This window comes from Hypanus sabinus, chromosome 1 (assembly GCF_030144855.1).
Source record: "Hypanus sabinus isolate sHypSab1 chromosome 1, sHypSab1.hap1, whole genome shotgun sequence".
Classification (NCBI taxonomy): Eukaryota; Metazoa; Chordata; class Chondrichthyes; order Myliobatiformes; family Dasyatidae; genus Hypanus; species Hypanus sabinus.
Window position 1 is genome coordinate 15,799,825 of NC_082706.1, and position 17,740 is coordinate 15,817,564.

The 17,740-nt window shown below is 40.2% G+C and overlaps 1 protein-coding gene across 1 annotated transcript in view; it reads left to right on the forward strand.

Annotated features, from left to right (window-relative positions):
* LOC132391625 (serine/threonine-protein phosphatase 2A 55 kDa regulatory subunit B alpha isoform) overlaps nucleotides 1-17,740 on the forward strand; it is an 82,988-nt gene that overhangs the window by 4,451 nt on the left and 60,797 nt on the right. The gene's annotated exons all lie outside the window — the stretch shown is intronic.

Consider the following 17,740-nt stretch of genomic DNA (forward strand, 5'->3'; position numbering starts at 1 on the left):
GCTTCTTTGTCGTTAAATTCCTAAAAGGTTCATGAAACTCAAACGCTACTTCACTATTCTTGCTCTTTTTTGCACTAATTTTATTGTTGAAATATTACTATAATTCTTAATATGCATTGCACTGTACTGCTTCCACAGAGCAACAAATTCTTTGATGTATGTCGGTGATAATAAACCTGATTATCATAGGGACGAGTGATTACGGGATACACTCAAAATTTCATGAGAGTCAAGCGAAAGTTCCATTTGATTCAAAGTTGCGATACCAAAATCTTTGTCAACTGCAGCTGTTTCATGGAAAGTGTAGTTGTGACAATAGTTTGCATTTTATTTAAAATTCCAAAATAAATTGTATTGGCATAATGTTTATCATTTGGGTCAAGTCGGCTTGTTGAAATACCCAGCTGTTGAGATGTTGCAAAGGCCATTGTCGACAAAGATGATCAGTAAGGATTCTAGCGCACTTTTTTGAACAATCTATCTTGGAAGGGATTAGGACTAAGTCTTCCAGCATTATTAATAGAAGGTAAAGAGTGGAAATAAAGAGAGCCTTTTGTGGTTGGCTACCACAGGGTGTTCCACGGGGATTGATGTTGGGTCTTTTTTTTTGCGTTGTCTAAATTTGTGGATGATACAAAGATAGTGGGTGGCAGACTATGTTGAGGAAGCAGAAAGTTTGCAAAACGATGAATGGATTAGGAGAATGGAAAAAGAAGCGGCAAATGGAATCTGGTTTGGGAAAGAAAGTGTATCATCGTGCATTTTGGTAGAGGGAATAAAGGTATAGACTGTTTTCTAAACAGTAGAACTTCACAATTCGGCGGTGTAAATAGACTTTGGTGTCCTATTGCAGGTTTCAGTAAAGGTTAACTTGCAGTTTGAGTTGGAAAGAAGGGAAATGCAACGATAGCATTCATTTGAGAGGACTGTAATATAAAAGGAAGGATATGATGCCAAGGCTTCATAAGATATTGGTCAGACTGCATTTGGAGTATTGTGAGCAGTTTTGAGACTCGTATCCAAGAGACTACATGGACCGAAGGGCCTGTTTCTGTGCTGTACATCTGTCTGACTCTGAACGATACCCTGCCTTTGGAGAGGGTCCAGAGGAGATTCATGAGGATGATCCCGGGAATGAAGGGGTTAACATTTGAGGAGCAAATGATGGTTCTGGGAATTCAGAAGAATGAGTGGGGTGGATCTCATTGAAATTTCTCCGGTGTTGAAAGCCTTAGAGTGGATGTGGAGAGGAAGTTTAGATTAGTTTAGGGCCACGGGACAGCCTCAGAATAGAAAGGTGTCCCTTTGTTAAAGAGATGAGGAACTTTTTTTTAACCAGAGGATGGCGAATCTATGGAATTCATTGCTACAGACGTCTGAAGGCCATGTCATTGGATACATTTAATGCGGAGGTTGATAGGTTGTAAAGGTTATTAAAGGTTATGGGTGAGCGTGAGAGAGATAATATATCAACCATGATTGAATGCTGGAAATGACTTAGTGGGCCAAATGGCCTAATTCTCCTATGTGTCATGATTTATGGATGTCTTTAATCTGAATAAGGGCAGGTGCAACTCTGTAACCTCTTCCAGTGAAATATGTCTAGTAAGAATTATCCAGTTGGACAGAGGAATTGACTCCACTGGTTGAAATCTGGTAGAATAGACAACTTTCGGGAAGATATTCAAAGGGACGTGTCTCTAGTATTTGAAATTTGATGGGTAGTACAATATTTCTGCTCATTTTAATTTAGTGCGATTGTCTTTTCGGAGCATTCTGTATTAGTGGAATGCTGTCTGTTTTCTAGCAATGGTTTGTGTGGACCGTTGAAGGAATAGTTCACCCACTTGGTTGCTCCTCTTAATGAAGTGCAATTAAAATTACTGCTAGGCAATAGAGATTCTGAATATTCTAGAATTCTTGACTGCATACAAAATGCTGGAGGAACCCGGCAGGAGGGAAATGAACAGTTAAAGTTTCAGGCCGAGATCCTTAAGATCCTTGTGGCACTTGCAGTGGTGTATGAGGTCGCTGAGGGTCTGACCAGGTGACTACTGAGAATCAACATGCTTTCCAAGGATATGGTGGGTGTAGTCACATTTGCATTGCCAACAATGCATGCTCACAGCTTACTAACCCTCACCCGTATGCCCTTGGAATGTGGGAGGAAATGGGCACCCAGAGTTTGTAATTTACCTCAGGGATGATGTTCAGACTCCTTACAGACAGTGGTGGAGTTGAACGTGGGTTGTTGGTGCTGCAATATCTAACAACTATGCTACTGTGCAGCCCATGCTATCAGTCTTGGTAGTATTTTCTTTAATTGTGTTAAAAAGGAATTGCCCACTAATGGGATTAATTTGAGATTTATAAAGGTAGCCCTAAATTGTACTGTCTTACTCAAATTGCATTAAAACACCAAAATAGTTTTAAAGTCATTGAGGCCTATAGTAGAGAAGTGGCCCCTTTGACGCATCACATCCATGGAGGCTATCAAACATCATTTGCACTGATCCCATTTTTTTCTCTTTGCTCATTCACGTCAATTCCATTCACCTATTCATTATGAGTTGTGCTGTATGTCATGGGCGATCATGGTCTTTCCACAATCATTGTTCTTGGCTAATTCTATAGAAGTGGTTTGCTGTTGCCTTCTTCAGGGCAGAGTCTTTACAAGACGGGTGACCCCAGCCATTATCAATACTCTTAAGAGATTGTCTGCCTGGTGGCGTAACCAGGACTTGTGATATGCGCCAGTGGCTCATATGACCACCATCCACCTGCTCCCATGGCTTCATGTGACCTTGATCAGGAGTGAGGGTAAGCTGGTGCTATACCTTGCCGAAGGGTTACCTGCAAGCTAGCAGAGAGATGGAGCACCTTACACCTACTTTAGTAGAGGCCTATCTCTACCACACGATCCCACTAGTGTCTCTGAAAGTCAGCGATTAATCTTTTAATCCACATATCTTTGTGATGTGTAAGGAGAATGGAACACCTGGAGGAAACCCAACTTGCACTGGAAGTTCAATCATTGGAAATCAAGATTGAATCCAGATTATTCGAATTTTTGTGGCAGCATTTCTGTGTGCTTCCAGTTGAGATTAAAATATTTCAAACTAGTTGAGTGCAAAAAGGTTTTTGTGCTTTGAAATTACTAATATTGCTGACAGTATCATTCAAGCTTACTGAATTGATGATGGCTAATCTAAATCCTTGTTGAACAGTATACATTAAATAAACTTGGTGATAAAATTTCTCTGGAAATCCATCATGGCAGAAGGAGAGAATTAAGGTACCTATCTTCCATTTTTTTTTGTACTAAAGCTTTTCTCTGCAAAAATTCCCAATATACACTCAGTGGCCATTTTATTAGGTACATCTGTATATCTTGTTAGTGCCAATATCTAATCAGCCAACTCGTGGCAGCAACTCAAAAAGCATAAAAGGCATCGTCAAGAGATTCAGTTGTTCAGAACAAATGTCAGAATAGAGAAGAAATGTGATCTAAGTGACTTTGGCTGTGGGAATGATTGTTGGTGCCAGACAGAGTGGTTTGAGTATCTCACTGATCTCTTGGGATTTTCATGCACAACTGTCTCTAGGGTTAACAGAATGACATGGAAAAACAATATGAACATCTAGTGAGTGGCAGTTCTATGGGTGAAAATGCCTTGTTCATGAGAGCGGTCAGAGAAGAATGTCCAGACTAGTTCAAGCTGACAGGAAGGCAACAGTAACTCAAATAACCACACGTTACAGCGGTGGTGTGCAGAAGAGCATCTCTGAATGCCCAATGAGTTGAACCTCGAAGAGGGTGGGCTACAGCAGCTGAAGACCACAAACATACATTGGTCATATTATTAGGTACAAGAGTTAACTAGTAAAGTAGCCACTGAGTGTACTTTTAAGTCTATGGCACACTATCTCGATAAAAAATTATTGTTGATCATTATTGTTCAAGGGTTATATTGTTGCAGCTGCCCAACTCATTTGTGACCGTAGAAACTGGTGGCTTGGTGTACTTCAGGGAAGTTTAAGCTACTCAACTATTTAAGTTCAATAGATATTGCAGCACCAGATTGTTCAGACTAGGAAATTGCCAAGTTGAATCAGATTTGACGATGTTTTCAGCCAGTTTGGCTTTTGATAGCTATTCTTCCCTGGGTTGGGGAGATATACGTTAGTGAGTGGGTATGTGTGTGTCTAATTATAAAAGTTGATGAGTTTGCTTACCATAATTTTTGGCTCAATCATCTAAGGTCTCAGCACTGAATCTAATTCTAATATTTATTTGTCTGATTTAGGACAAAGCTTCTTTTAGGACATCTAATCTCTAGCTTAGTACTACAGTAGACTTGCTGTCCATCAGCCAAGAAGCCATTATTGGAGCACAGAACTAATTCCTTATGTCAACTTTCAATTGGCTAAATGGGTTGCATCGATATTTGAATGGGCACTCCTGCATATATAAAAGTTAAAAATATTCCTGGGCATAAGTGTTCTGAACTCCATTTTATGATGTAAATGCAGCTGGTTCCATTATATTAGCTGCCAGGTTTTTAAAATCATTTTTTAATTGTATGCAATGCACAAATATAAGAAGTTGATTAGGCCCCCCCAAGTTGCTTCCGCACTCTGAAAATGTCATGTGGCTTGAATGTATATATTTGTATATGTATTACAAACCTGCATTGCAGAAAGCAAATAAGCAAGAGTTTTTTCATTTTCATCTTTTATATATGCATACATCTAGTAATGCATTTTATTTTATTCTTGATAGTCTCAATAGTCATTAAGAGTTTGTGCAAATCTGAAGGAGCATCAGCATAATTAAATCTGGCGCTTTTCATCTGATGTCCACTAAATGTGTGGTCTTTGGACAGGATCCTGGTTAGATCTTGGATGTTCCTTATCTTTAATGCCCGCTGAGAACAGTGTATAGGCTAGAAACTGAACATTTAATCTGTATTTTATGTCCTATCACTTTGGAAACCAGTGGCAGGTGTGGCACAACTTCTGATCTGTTCTCATGACTGAGTGGTCCAGATTCATCATCTCTGTGGAGAAATATGTGTAGTAGTAAAAGAAGTGCTAAGGTTGATTGCATTTTCTGAAACATGAAAAAAAATCCTTGTCTTTTCTATACATTTCCACCAAGAAGGACAATAAATGGCGGTGAATCAACTTTAAAGCGCTGTCATAGTACACTGGCTGATTTCCCCCCGCCACTACTCTGGGCCATTACATGATGAAAAGGGCATTATGTAACATCAATGTCCAGGTGTGTTAGTCCTTTGTCCCAACTTTGAATAACTGAAATATATCTAAGCGCAGCATTAATAACTTGGAGATTTGAGAGACCTCAGATGCTGGAAATCTGGATCAGTATGCACACAATGCTGGAGGGACTCAGCAGTTCAGGCTGCATCAATGGAGGAAAAGAAGTAGTCGACATTTTGGCCAAGACCCTTCATCAAATCAATCTCAATGAAAGTTTTTGGCCTGAAATGCCGACTATCCATTTTCCTCCATTGTTGCTGTTTATCTCCTGCATTTTTCCAGCATTTTCTGTGTGTTGACCCTATATCAGTCCCTTGTAGCACTGGAGATTATACACCAGATATTTGTATTGTACTTTTTACAGATTTTAGGAAATTTGAGGGAGGAGGTGAGCATATAGACTAGGCCTGATAGCCTGTAATTCTCGCCATCCTTTAAAAAAAATCTGGGCCAGATTACAGTCCTGTTCTGATGGCCACTGCCCTGTTTATTGAATTTTCAGCCACACAAATTCAAATGAGGTTGGAACGGCGGATTATTTGAGGTATCCTGATAATTCATCACTTTGTTTCTAATGTGATCAAAATTGAATGCTTTTTTTTGGTTTAAAATTCAATTTGCATAGATGATCGCTGCTTTGCGTTCTTGCAATCCAATGTACCTCTGGTATTTAGGACAGTGTTATTTTTCCACCCCTATTTGCTTCTGGCAGGAAAACCACCTTGCACAGTATATTTGATATTGCCAATACTGCTTCCAGAACATTTTGTTACTTTAAGCCTTAAAGTTTAAGGCACAAGGTGATTAATCCTGTGCCTAACTTCCTACTTGGAGGACCACAGTGTTTGTTTTGTTTGGTCATCCTCCTCTGAGCAGTTTAGGAGGCCTGAACCTGCCAGGAGTGAAAACTACTGCTTACGCTGGCTCTGGGAATCATAAGGGAGTGCAAGCTACCCTGCAGAGCAAGACATGGGCGCTAACAAAGGGTAGATTTGTTAGTATAGCATCAGTTTGCTGAATTTGATTGTTCATGAAGAGTTACAAATCTGAGATTGAAGGCTGCTCAGTAAAAATGACTGCTCTCTACTTCAAATGACTGTCATTTGGTACTTGTTGGTCAACTTATCCAGGACCAATGTATTAAATAAAATGAGGTGACTCCATAGTGTAGAGTTTCGCATAACTCTATTACAGCGTCAATAACCCAGGTTCAATTGTGCTGCTGTCTGTATGGAGTTTGTACGTTCTCCTTGTCACTGCATAGGTTTCCTCTGGGTGCTCTGGTTTCCTCCCACATTCTAAAGACATGCAACTTGGGTTAATTGGTTCAATTGGACAGAGCAGGCTCTTTCATCTGGAAGATCCTGTTGCTGTGCTGTATCTCTAAATAAAAAATGTTGTTCCCACTGTAGACCAAATTTGTACGCGAGGTAATATGCAATCTCCTTAATAGATTGGTTCAGGTTATGTAATTTTAACATGGAGATGCAGTTTGTTGACATGTGTATCTTCTTGTAGGAATTCTTTTATTTCCAAGTTGCGTTTCAGCCAGTGTGGCATTAAGGCTCAGTTCAAGCTGTGTATTAAGGGTAGGACTACAGATGCTGAGATTCGTTGTACCCTACTGAATGTCATGAAACAACACAGGACCACAAGTCCATTGCTCTTGCGTGTCCCTTTTACCCGGAGGATATCCAGAAAAATTGACTGGCAATCCTTTAACCGGCGGACCAAATTTTACAGTATAGCTTAAGATGGGGAATATACTTAAAAATAAATTAGTATTGAGCAAAAGTTCATTTCCAAGGATCAGGTCAAGAGTGATGATCAGTATTTTTGCATGGCAAAAGTTTGAGCACCTGAGTTTTATTGCCAGGGTATTACGAAGTGTGACAGTGCCAGAAACAAGCACACTGTTCTGTGGTTCTGTGTATGCGCTTTCACTGTTTCGATACAAGGGAGAATCTGCTTGGGTGTATTAACCAGCTAATTCATTACTGTTCTGTTATTTGGGTACTTATTTATTATTAATGCTTTTCTTTTTGTATTGGTAGTTTTTTTGCATGTTGTTGCTTACCCGTCCTGATAGTCACAGAAAAATACTGCACAGAAACAGGTCCTTTGGCCCATTTAGTCAGTGCCGAATCATTTAAACTCCCTATTCCCATCGAACTGTACTGGGACCGTAGCCCTCCATACCTCTACCATTCATATACCTATCCAAATTTCTCTCGAATGTTGAAATCGAGCTTGCATGCACCACTTGTGCTGGCAGCTTGTTCTACATCCTCACGACCCTCTGAAGAAGTTTCCCCTTAAACTTTGCACCCTTAACCCATGACCTCTAGTTGTTGTCCCACCCTACCCTCAGTGGAAACTTCTTAAAGGGCAGTCTTTCATTGATTCTATAGTGTTTCTTGTATTTACTGTAATCGCCCACAAGAAACTGAATCTCGGGGTTTTATATGGTATTTGATGATCTACTTTGAACTTGTCAAATACTACAAGGCATAGGTTTGAGGTGAGAGGGGAAAGTTTAAAAGCACATTTGGGGCACGCTTTTTACATGGAGTGGTAGATGCCTGGAGTGAATTGCTAGGTGATGGAAGCAGATATAATAGTGATTGTAAAGAGATATTTTGACAGGCACCTGAATAGGCAGGGAATGGAGGAAGATAAACCATGTGCAGTGAGATTGGATTAAATTAGTAAGCACAAGTGTGAGCTGAAGGGCCTTTTGCTGTGCTGTGTTCTGTGTTCCCTACCCACAGATGCTTCCTGACCTATTGAGTGTTTACAGCACTTTTTGTTTTTATTTGCCCTTCAGTTTTGAAACCTGCCACAGAGCCATTGATCTCTGATGCTTTCATATGGGCAATGGTTATAATTCTGTCATGGGGCCGGAGAAGAATTGGTAGAGTTTGTCCAGCACTATAGGAGGCTGTGTGTTGCATTTAAATCCAAGTCCTGTGTACATCCTCAAAATGGAATCTAGTGTAGGTATCATTGCTGTATTTCAAGCAACTTGAAATGAAGGGGTAACCGTGGAAGTCCAGATGAGAGAAATGAACCAGCAAGAATACTTGAATTCCTTTCCTTCTCTCCTTGCAGCACTAAGATGTCTGAAATATTACTTCTCCATACTTTCTGAAGTCAAAATTTTATCCTGTATGTTACAGAAAGTGAAATATGTAGTTGGCATGGGTGTAGATTAAAGAAAACATTTCTTGTGAGTAAAACTTCATAATATCATTCCAGGTGGAGTTTCAATGCTTGTTGCGACAAGTCTTTTTGATGACTAGCTTTGTCAATACTTCCATTTGCTAATCATAGGGTGTGGTTTAACTGTGCAGACCAATAAGGTCCATTGGGTGAATGAACCATCTTGTACAAGGTATTGTTGGGTAGGTGACACTTGGCCTCTGGTTTTGGAAGGCAATAATTAAGTAAAAGATTATAGGTATAAAATTCAATGGCTCTATTATTGATACCCGAAGTGGACAGGGAAAATCTGTAACAGAAGAATATGATGCAGGAATTAAGCTGTTTGATAAATTAATTTGACCATTGGAAGCCAACAAATTAATTTGGTAAACCAGATGTAATGAAATGTGTTTTTCTGTCCAACCCTGATAGTTCAGTAGCTACATCTGAAATAGTACTGACCACATACCAAACCTTTTTGATGTCAATAAATGTAATTGTTGTTGCTCTATGTCATCCCTTTATTCAGGGGTGTCCTGCTTTGAAATGTGCTTTTGACTGTAGTATCTGGTATTGACCAGCTCTGTGAATGTGCCTTCAGTTGAAGAATTTGTAGGTAATTTCATATATTTGGAATGGTGGACACATGCTCATCTGCAAAGCTTCAAGTGATTGTAGAATGACAGGTTTAGTACAGTAATTGGATTGACTGATTGTGGACCAGTAATTTGGATGTTCAATCTTCCTTGTAGCCAGTCAAGATTGTTTAATGTCATTTCCAATACAGAAGTGTAAAGGAGAACACAATAACACACACAAAGTGCTGGTGGAACACAGCAGGCCAAGCAGCATCTATAAGGAGAAGCACTGTCGACGTTTCGGGCTGAGACCTTTCATCAGGACACAATTGTTACTCCAGATCCAATGCAGCACAGAATATAACAAAAATGCAATAAATAGAAATACATAAGATAGCTTGTATACATTGATTGTATGTCCATAAAGTTGCACACAGGAGTGTTTGTACATACACTGATGGACAGGTAATGATAAAGTAGCAGAGGATTTGGGTGTGAGGGGTGCAGGTGTTGATCAGCCTTACTACTTGGGGAAAGTAACTTTTTTTGAGTCCAGTGGGCTTTGGTTGCGAAGTAGCCTCCTCCCTAATGAGAGTGTGACAAACAGTCCATGAGCAGGGTGGGTAGGATCTTCCATGATGTTTCTGGCCCTTTACAGTGTATATGTCCTCAATGGTGGGTAGGTTGGGTGCTTTGCTGGTGATGCATTGGACAGTTTTGACTACCTGTCAATTGTAGAGTCTTCCTGTTTGCCACAGTGCAGTTTCCGTGATGCAGCTTGTTCATGATGCTCTCTGCTGTGCATCTGTAAAATGACATGAGTACAGATGTGCATAGCTGCTGAGAAACTTTAAAATATTCTCATGCTGTTTCCTTGCTTGAATGTGTTGCTTAAAATAGGCAAATAACCTTTAAGTAGACACCAATTTCTCATTATCTTCAGCCCTGCAATCTGTTTCTTTTGATGTGGAATAGCTTTTTCCTGCCCAATGTTTGGTTTCCAGTGTTAATATTTTGGCATGCTGCTACAGGAATTTCAGCAGTGTGCAAAAGAGAATGAAAACTGCTTATTTCACATGAGCTGTAGGTGTAAAACAAAATAGAATTGACAGGACAGCTACAGACCTTGATCTCCCAAATCTGCTTATGAGATGTAAAGTACTGAAGAGAGTGATGAAAATGATTTGAAGTTATTAATTAAACATGCCACAAATGAGAGTTTTTTTTCTTGTTCTATGCTAAATGAAATGTAAAGGTGTTGAATTAAGAATCTACCAGATGGATATTTTATTGTCAGAATGATTTTGGTGAGGTTGTGCTCATTCCCCATCCTTATTTTTCCCCAAAGTTCATTGCTGCATTTGTTGAGATAATGTATTAATAGTGGGGTTAGGACTCTCAAGGAAATTTTACAGTTCTTGTTTTCAGTACTATTTATATTTGCACATTTAGCCATCATTTGCTCATTGTCATTTTGTCTATTTATGTATAGTTTTTTGAAAAATTCTATGGTATTTTTTCTGTGAATGCTTGCAAGAAAATGAATCCCAAGTCGTATATGGTATCTGATGGATCAGTAATACATGTACTTGGAACTTTGACTGTAGAATTTTACCCTGTCATTGAACAAACAGCAGTGCGTGTTAAACGGGATTGAGTGTAATTTGGAAGTGGTTGCACCCATGAGGTCACCTTACTCTTCTTCCTTATAGATGTTTTGAGGCTGGAGTGTCATTAATGCAAGCACAGCGTGCTGCTGCAGTCCAGAGTGTAGATGGGACATAAAGTAGCTTCAGTAAGTCAGTAGAACATCTCAAGTCTATTGTAATATTAATCAAATGGACTGAGATTTTCTGTGTTGGGCAACAGATTTTGTTGCCAGCATTTTGAATTCAGTGAGAGCAGTGACAATTACGTTGCGACTTCCTCTGGGCAGGTCAGCTTTACAATGTCCTTTCTCTTTGGTTAAGTAATTTGCTAGATTAGGACTAGACCTCAATTCCTACACAGCTTTAATTTTGAGTATGCACTCTATAAGTCGAAACCTGGCTGCAGTTTTCACATTGAAAAAGTATGTCAGCATTTAAGAGCATTTTTTCCCCAAACAAATTGCTTATTTGAGCTTATTTGAGGTGCTTTCAGGTATATAGTAAAATATTTCTTAAATACTTCACTAGGTTATTTTCTTTCGAAGAGAAAATTTGACAGGTATGTTTAAGATCTAGGGTTTGGAGGGAAAACTTCAAATTGTTGAAGGTTTGCTAATCACGGATCTTGCAGCTGATTGGATAGGGTGCCAGAAGCCACTTGAAAATCCTTTGTATGAAGTGAGTCATTAGGAGTCAGTATTCACTACTTGTGGGTGTTGGGGTTACAGTTACTGGTAATGTGATTCAGTATTCAAATTCCAGTGAAATGGTGCAGGACTAAGCTGGTGGATCTGACAAGGTACTAGTCTGAAAAGCATCCTTCTGTGTCTTTTCAGTGACTTGTAGGCAAAGATATTGACAGATTTCTTTCATGTGCCACTGGAATCTTGGAAGTTATCACTTTCATTTTAATAGTAATATTTAATATTTGAGTTTGGGTTAACAATGCTTTATGTAAGGATGTACAAAGGGAAAGGAGTCTGGTCAGAGTGAGGATGACCTGGTTTTGTGGCAGACAAGGCTGATAGAACCACATTCACAAAAGGGGTAGGCAGAGGCTGACAAGCCAGCCAGGTGTGTAGTTTGAGGTGGTATGCTCCTGATGCATTACCCCCAGGTTCTAAGTACTTTCCCATATTCTTTAAGTAGTCATCAGTCAGCGATTTTTCCCCAAGAGTCAATTGGGGAATTATGCCTACTGACTCTTTGGAGTCTCTGTGTCTTGGTGCAGGTTCTGGGTTTGAACTCCCTGCCTATGAGCCCCCCAGCTATATTACTGCTATTGTATGAACAGTGACTATATATATAAAAAAAATAGGCTTCCCCTTGGAAGTTTTCATGGTTTATTATTTTACAACATTGAATCACCGTGGATTTAATTTGGCTTTTTTTGACACTGATCAACAGAAAAAGCAAACACGAGGAAACCTGCAGATGCTGGAAATTCAAACAACAACACACACAAAATGCTGGTAGAACACAGCAGGCTAGGCAGCATCTATAGGGAGAAGCGATGTCGACGTTTCGGGCCGAGACCCTTCGTCAGGACAGAGAAAGGCTCTTTTGTGTCAAAGTGAAAACAGATCTCTGCAAAGTGATCTAAATTAATTACAAATATAAAACACAAAATAACAGATTGCATATGTATTCACCTCCTTTAATATGACAGACCAAATCATCACTGATGCAGCCAGTTGGTTTTTAGAAATCACATAATTAAATGGAGATCACTAGTGTGCAGTCAAGATGTTTCAATATCACCTGTATCTGGAAGGTCCAACTGCTAATGAGTCAGTGTCCTGGCAAAAACTACATCATGAAGACAAACAAAGCACTCCAAGAGACTCTGCAAAAAGGTTATTGAAAAGCACAAGTCAGGAGATGGATACAAGAACATTTCCAAGTCACTGAATATCCCTTTGGAGTACAGTTGAGCCAATAATCAAGAAATGGAAAGAATATCGCACAGCTGTAAATCTGCCTTGAGCAGGCCAACTTCAAAAACTGAGTGACCATACAAGAGGGGGACTAGTGAGGGAGGCCACCAGGAGACCTATGACAACTCTGGAGGAGTCACAAGCTTCAGTGGCTGAGATGGGAGAGCCTGTGCATATAACTGTTGCCTGGGTGCTTCACCAGTCACAACTTTATGGAGAGTGGTAAAGAGAAAGTCACTGTTGGGGGGAAAAAAACTCACATGAAATCTTGGATAGAGTTTGCCAAAAGGCATGTGGGAGACTCTGAAGTCAGCTAGAAGAAGGTTCTATGGTCTGATGAAACCAAAATTGAGCTTTTTGGTCATCAGGCAAAATGCTATGCTTGGCACAAGCCAAACACTGCACATCATCAAAAGCACACCATCCCTACCATGAAGCATGGCGGTGGCCGCATCAGGCTGTGGGGATGCTTCACTGAAGCAGGCCTTGGAAGCCCAATAAAAGTAGAGGGTAAAATTAATGCAGCAAAATACAGAGAAATCCTGGAGGAAAACTTGATGCAGTATGCAAAAGTACTGTGACTTAGGAGAAGATTTGTTGTCCAGCAAGACAATGACCACCAAGCATAAAGCGTAAGCTAAGCAGGGATAGCTTTAAAACAACAAAGCTAATTTCCTGGAATGGCCAAGTCAGACTCCGGATCTCAATCCAATTGAGAATTTGTGGCTAAACTTAAAAAGGCTGTTCCCTCATAATTCCCATGCAATCTGACAAGAGTTTGAGCAGTTTTGTAAAGAAGAATGGGGAAAAATTGCGATGTCCAGATGTGCAAAGCTGATAGAGACCTATCCACACAGACTCAAGGCTGTAATTGCTGCCAAAGGTGCATCTGCTAAATGCCAACTTGAAGGGGGTGAGTAATTAAGCCATCAATTATTTTGTGTTTAATAATTGTAATAAATTTAGACCAATTTGTAGAAATTTGTTTTCATGAGTCTTTTCTGTTTATCAGTGCCAATAAAAGCCAAATTAAATCCACTATCATTCAGTGTTGTAAAACAATAAAACATGAAAACTTTCAGGGGGTGGGTGGTGAATATGTACTTATTAATAGACATGGTACACAGAACAAGCCCTTTGGCCCATGATGCTCTGCTGAACTAATTAAACTTGTATCTTTTAGTTAAACTAATTCCTCTTCCCTGCACGTTGACCATCCCTCTCTTTTCTCTGTATATTCCTGAACCTACCTCTCTCAAATTTTCCCGTGCTGTCTGCCTCCACCATCAGAAATGGCAGTCCCTTTCCAGCCTTACCCCCCCCCCCAACATTATGTAAAACAAAAAAAAAACCTCACTTTGCATATGTCCTTGGTACTTTCTCCTTTTTGTATTAAATAAAGGTCCTCCAGTATTAGAAACTTCAGCCTGGGGGTGGGGAAAGCATCTATGCCTTGCGTAATTTTATAAACTTCTATCAAATCTCATCTCAGCCTCTGTTGCTCCTCTACCCCAATTACGTAAGTTCTGTGCATAAGAACAGGAAGTTGAAAATCGCACTCAAAATACAAGGATCCTGGGTGCAATGGAAAGGTAGAAATATCTTCACTTTAGCTGAGTTGATATTTTCTGAGCAAGTGAAGATAAAACTTTAAGGTATCCAGCATTAATTTTCTTTTTCCTATGAGAAATGCATTAGCTTGAAATCATGTGTGTAAAATTTGTCATTTGTCATTTGCCATTCCCTTTTAGAAGTATTTTGCGGAATCTGTTGGACTTTGTTCTCTATTTTTGAGACTTAAGGCAGGAAACAAACTTTTGCCACCAAAAAACTATAGAAGCTGTATTGATGAACATTGTGTGAAGTGGGCATTGTTCCAGAAGCTTTCTTTTCTGAAACAATGAAGCTGAATAATTCTGAATAGGAAAAACAAACATAATTTTCCTCTTTCTTGAGGCTGCCGGAAGTACGTGAGGTCAGTGTGTCCCACACCTCCACCCACCCACCCGCCCCCAACTGTACTCCGTGTGATGTGGTGCTCAGTATTCTGGCCACCCAGGTGATTTGTAGGTGCCTTTGTTCATCTGTTCTTCAAATTTGATTCTTAGTTATTGCAGAGCAACACATTCAAAATGCTGGAGCAACTCAGGTCAGGCAGCATCTACAGAAAAGATTAGACTGTCAATGCTTGAGGCTGAGACTCTTCTTCTGGACTTAGAAGGAAGATGCCAGAATAAAAAAGTGGGGGGGGGTGTAGGGGAAAGGCTAGCTAGGTGATAGGTAATGCCAGGTGGGTGGGAAAGTCGAGGCCTGGAGAAGGAAGAATCTGATAGGAAAAAGGGGAGGGGGAGGAGGGGATACGGGAAGGAATAGGGAAGTGAGAAGAAGTAAAAGGTCAGAATGGGGGGGGGAGTGGATTTGTTTACTGGAAGGAGAAATTGATATTCATGCCATCAAGTTGGGAGATACCCAGGTTGCTCCTCCCCCCTGAGACTGGTATGCTGCACTTTAATGTCGTGGGCATGCTGTCATGTGGAGACACCCGTGGGCTGTCTTGTGTGTGTGGTTATTAATGCAAATGACACGTTTCACTGTATGTTTCAATGTAAATGTGATGAATCTAAATGCCTGCAAATAGTACTTGCCCTTCTGTGTAGCAATTGCTTATTGTGTTTTCTCAACTCCATCTCACCACTGCCTTCCTTCCCTATACTGTAACCCAGGACAGTGTAAGAAAAACATTCAGTGAAAGTAACATTCTATTAACGCTTTTGGACCTTGCTGGCTCGCACTTCAAATTAAGGGAAGTGTACGGGACAATAGAGGATTAAATTGTTACTGTGGTAGCTTATCTGGAAAAAACTCAAGTCATTAAAATAAAACCTCATTGGGCAACAATCAGTGCAAGAGGTCATTCATTAGAGATGCAGCGCAAGGTTTTAAAAGAGCTCAGGTGCTAATCGGATTTGGCCCTTCAGACTTGGGCAAGTACAGACAGGGATTCTAAGTAAGAAAGTGAGTTTTTAGTAAGTTTTCTTTTCCGCCATTGTTGCAAAGCTGGTGTGCTGAGAATGAATCTGGAGGTATTGACATTTTCCGAGTGTGAGATGTGGGAAATTTGAGAGACCTTCAGTCCCCATGAAGTGCATTGAGCTGTAACTCGATGATCTTTGGCTCATATGGTAGAATGAGTAGGTGAAAGATAGGAACTGCGGGGAGGTAGTCACCCCTAAATTGCAAGAGGTGTGGGTCCCTGGGTGACTGAGGAGAGGGATAGGGAATAGGCAAAATGCGGAGTACCCTTGTAGCCGTTCCTCTCAACAAATAGTATGCTGTTTTGGATATGGTTTGGCGGGGAGCAACCTACCGGGGAAGGTGCAACGAACAGATCTCTGGCACTGAGTTTGGCAGAACAGCAATGACTGGTGTTTCTGGGGAAAATTTGGAAGGCACAAGAAAGACACATTCCAAAGATGAAGGAATGTTCTAAAAGGAAGATGAGGCAACCACGGCTGACAAGGGAAGTCAAGGACAATATATACTAGAGCAAAAACAAGAAGGAGGGAAGAGGATTGGGAGTCTTTTAAAAGCCAATAGAAGGCAACTGAAAAACCCATAACGGGAGGGAAGATAAAATATGAAGGTAAACTAGCCAATAATTTGAGGATACAGTTGGCCCTCCTTATCTGCAAATTCCGCACGCACGAATTCAACCCTGGGATCGTGAAAACCCAGAAGTGCTCTTCCAGCACTTGTTCGAGAATGTACAGACTTTTTTTTGTCATTATTCCCTAAACAATGCAGTATAACAACTATTTTATATAGCATTTACATTGTATTAGGTATTATAAGTAATCTAGAGATGATTTAAAGTATACGGGAGGATGTGCGTGAGTTATCGTGGATCGGAATCGGAAAAAAATCGGAAGTTCTTACTAAGTAAGTCGGAACAGGTACATCCGGTATTACTTAGCATCAGTTAGTCAAACATTTGTCTTAGTATATAGTATATATTTTACCTTTCTATGCATATAAAACACTTAAGAAACGTATGTTTCAGCGCTGGGCTTGGGAACTTCTTCCTAAGTTCAATCCAGTGACAAACTGCTATCGAGTGTGCTCTCCACCGTGCTGGGTTGATGTGGAGGAATCAAAACCCCAAAATCCAATAATTAAACCACTGCATTGCTTAGTAATAATTGTAGCTTTCATCGTAGCCTTTCTCACTTTATCCATTAAAATTGTTCCGATCGTTGACCGACTGTAGCCTATTGCTTTTCCAGTGACCGATGGCGTTTCACCTCTTTCCGATCGCTTTATTATTTCCACTTTATTTACAATTGTTATTGTGATTATTTTCCTGAGCAGAAGCACTGCAGATTCAGATCTCTGCCACTGGGTCCTAATGTCCACTGCACTGAGAGAGGTTGAATAAGGGGCTTGAGCATCCACAAATTTTGGTATCTGTGGGGGGTCCCAGAACTAATCCCTCACGGATAAGGAGGGTTGACTGTACATGAATGTATTTTCGGATACATTTCAAATTTAGATAGGGAGAAAGAGTTTCGGCCCAAAACATCGACTGTAGTTTTTTTTACAGAGATGCTGCCTGGCCTGCTGGGTTCCTCCAGCATTTTGTGTGTGTTGCCTGGAGAGGTAGTGGGAGGGAAAGAAATGACAGAAGAGCAGTCTTTACTGTGAAAGATACGATCAGAATGCCAGAAATGTGAGTACATTGGGACAGAAGTGAGTGTCATTGCTGTTACTAAGAAGGGAATCTGAAAGGTAGACAAGCCACTTGGACCAGTTGGATTCTGAAGGAGGCAGCTGAAGAAATTGTGGAGGCATTAGTAATGATCTTTCAAGAATCATTAGATTCTGAAATGGTTACAGAGGACTGGAAAATTGCAAATGTCACTCCACTCTTTAAAAAGGGAAGGAGACAGAAGAAAGAAAATTATAGGCTAGTTAGCCTGACTTTAATGGTTAGAAAGATGTTAATATATTAATAAAGATATTTTGAGTCAATTAATAAGGATAAGGTTTTGGGGTACTTGGACGTAAATGATAAAATGGGCCGTGGTTGGTA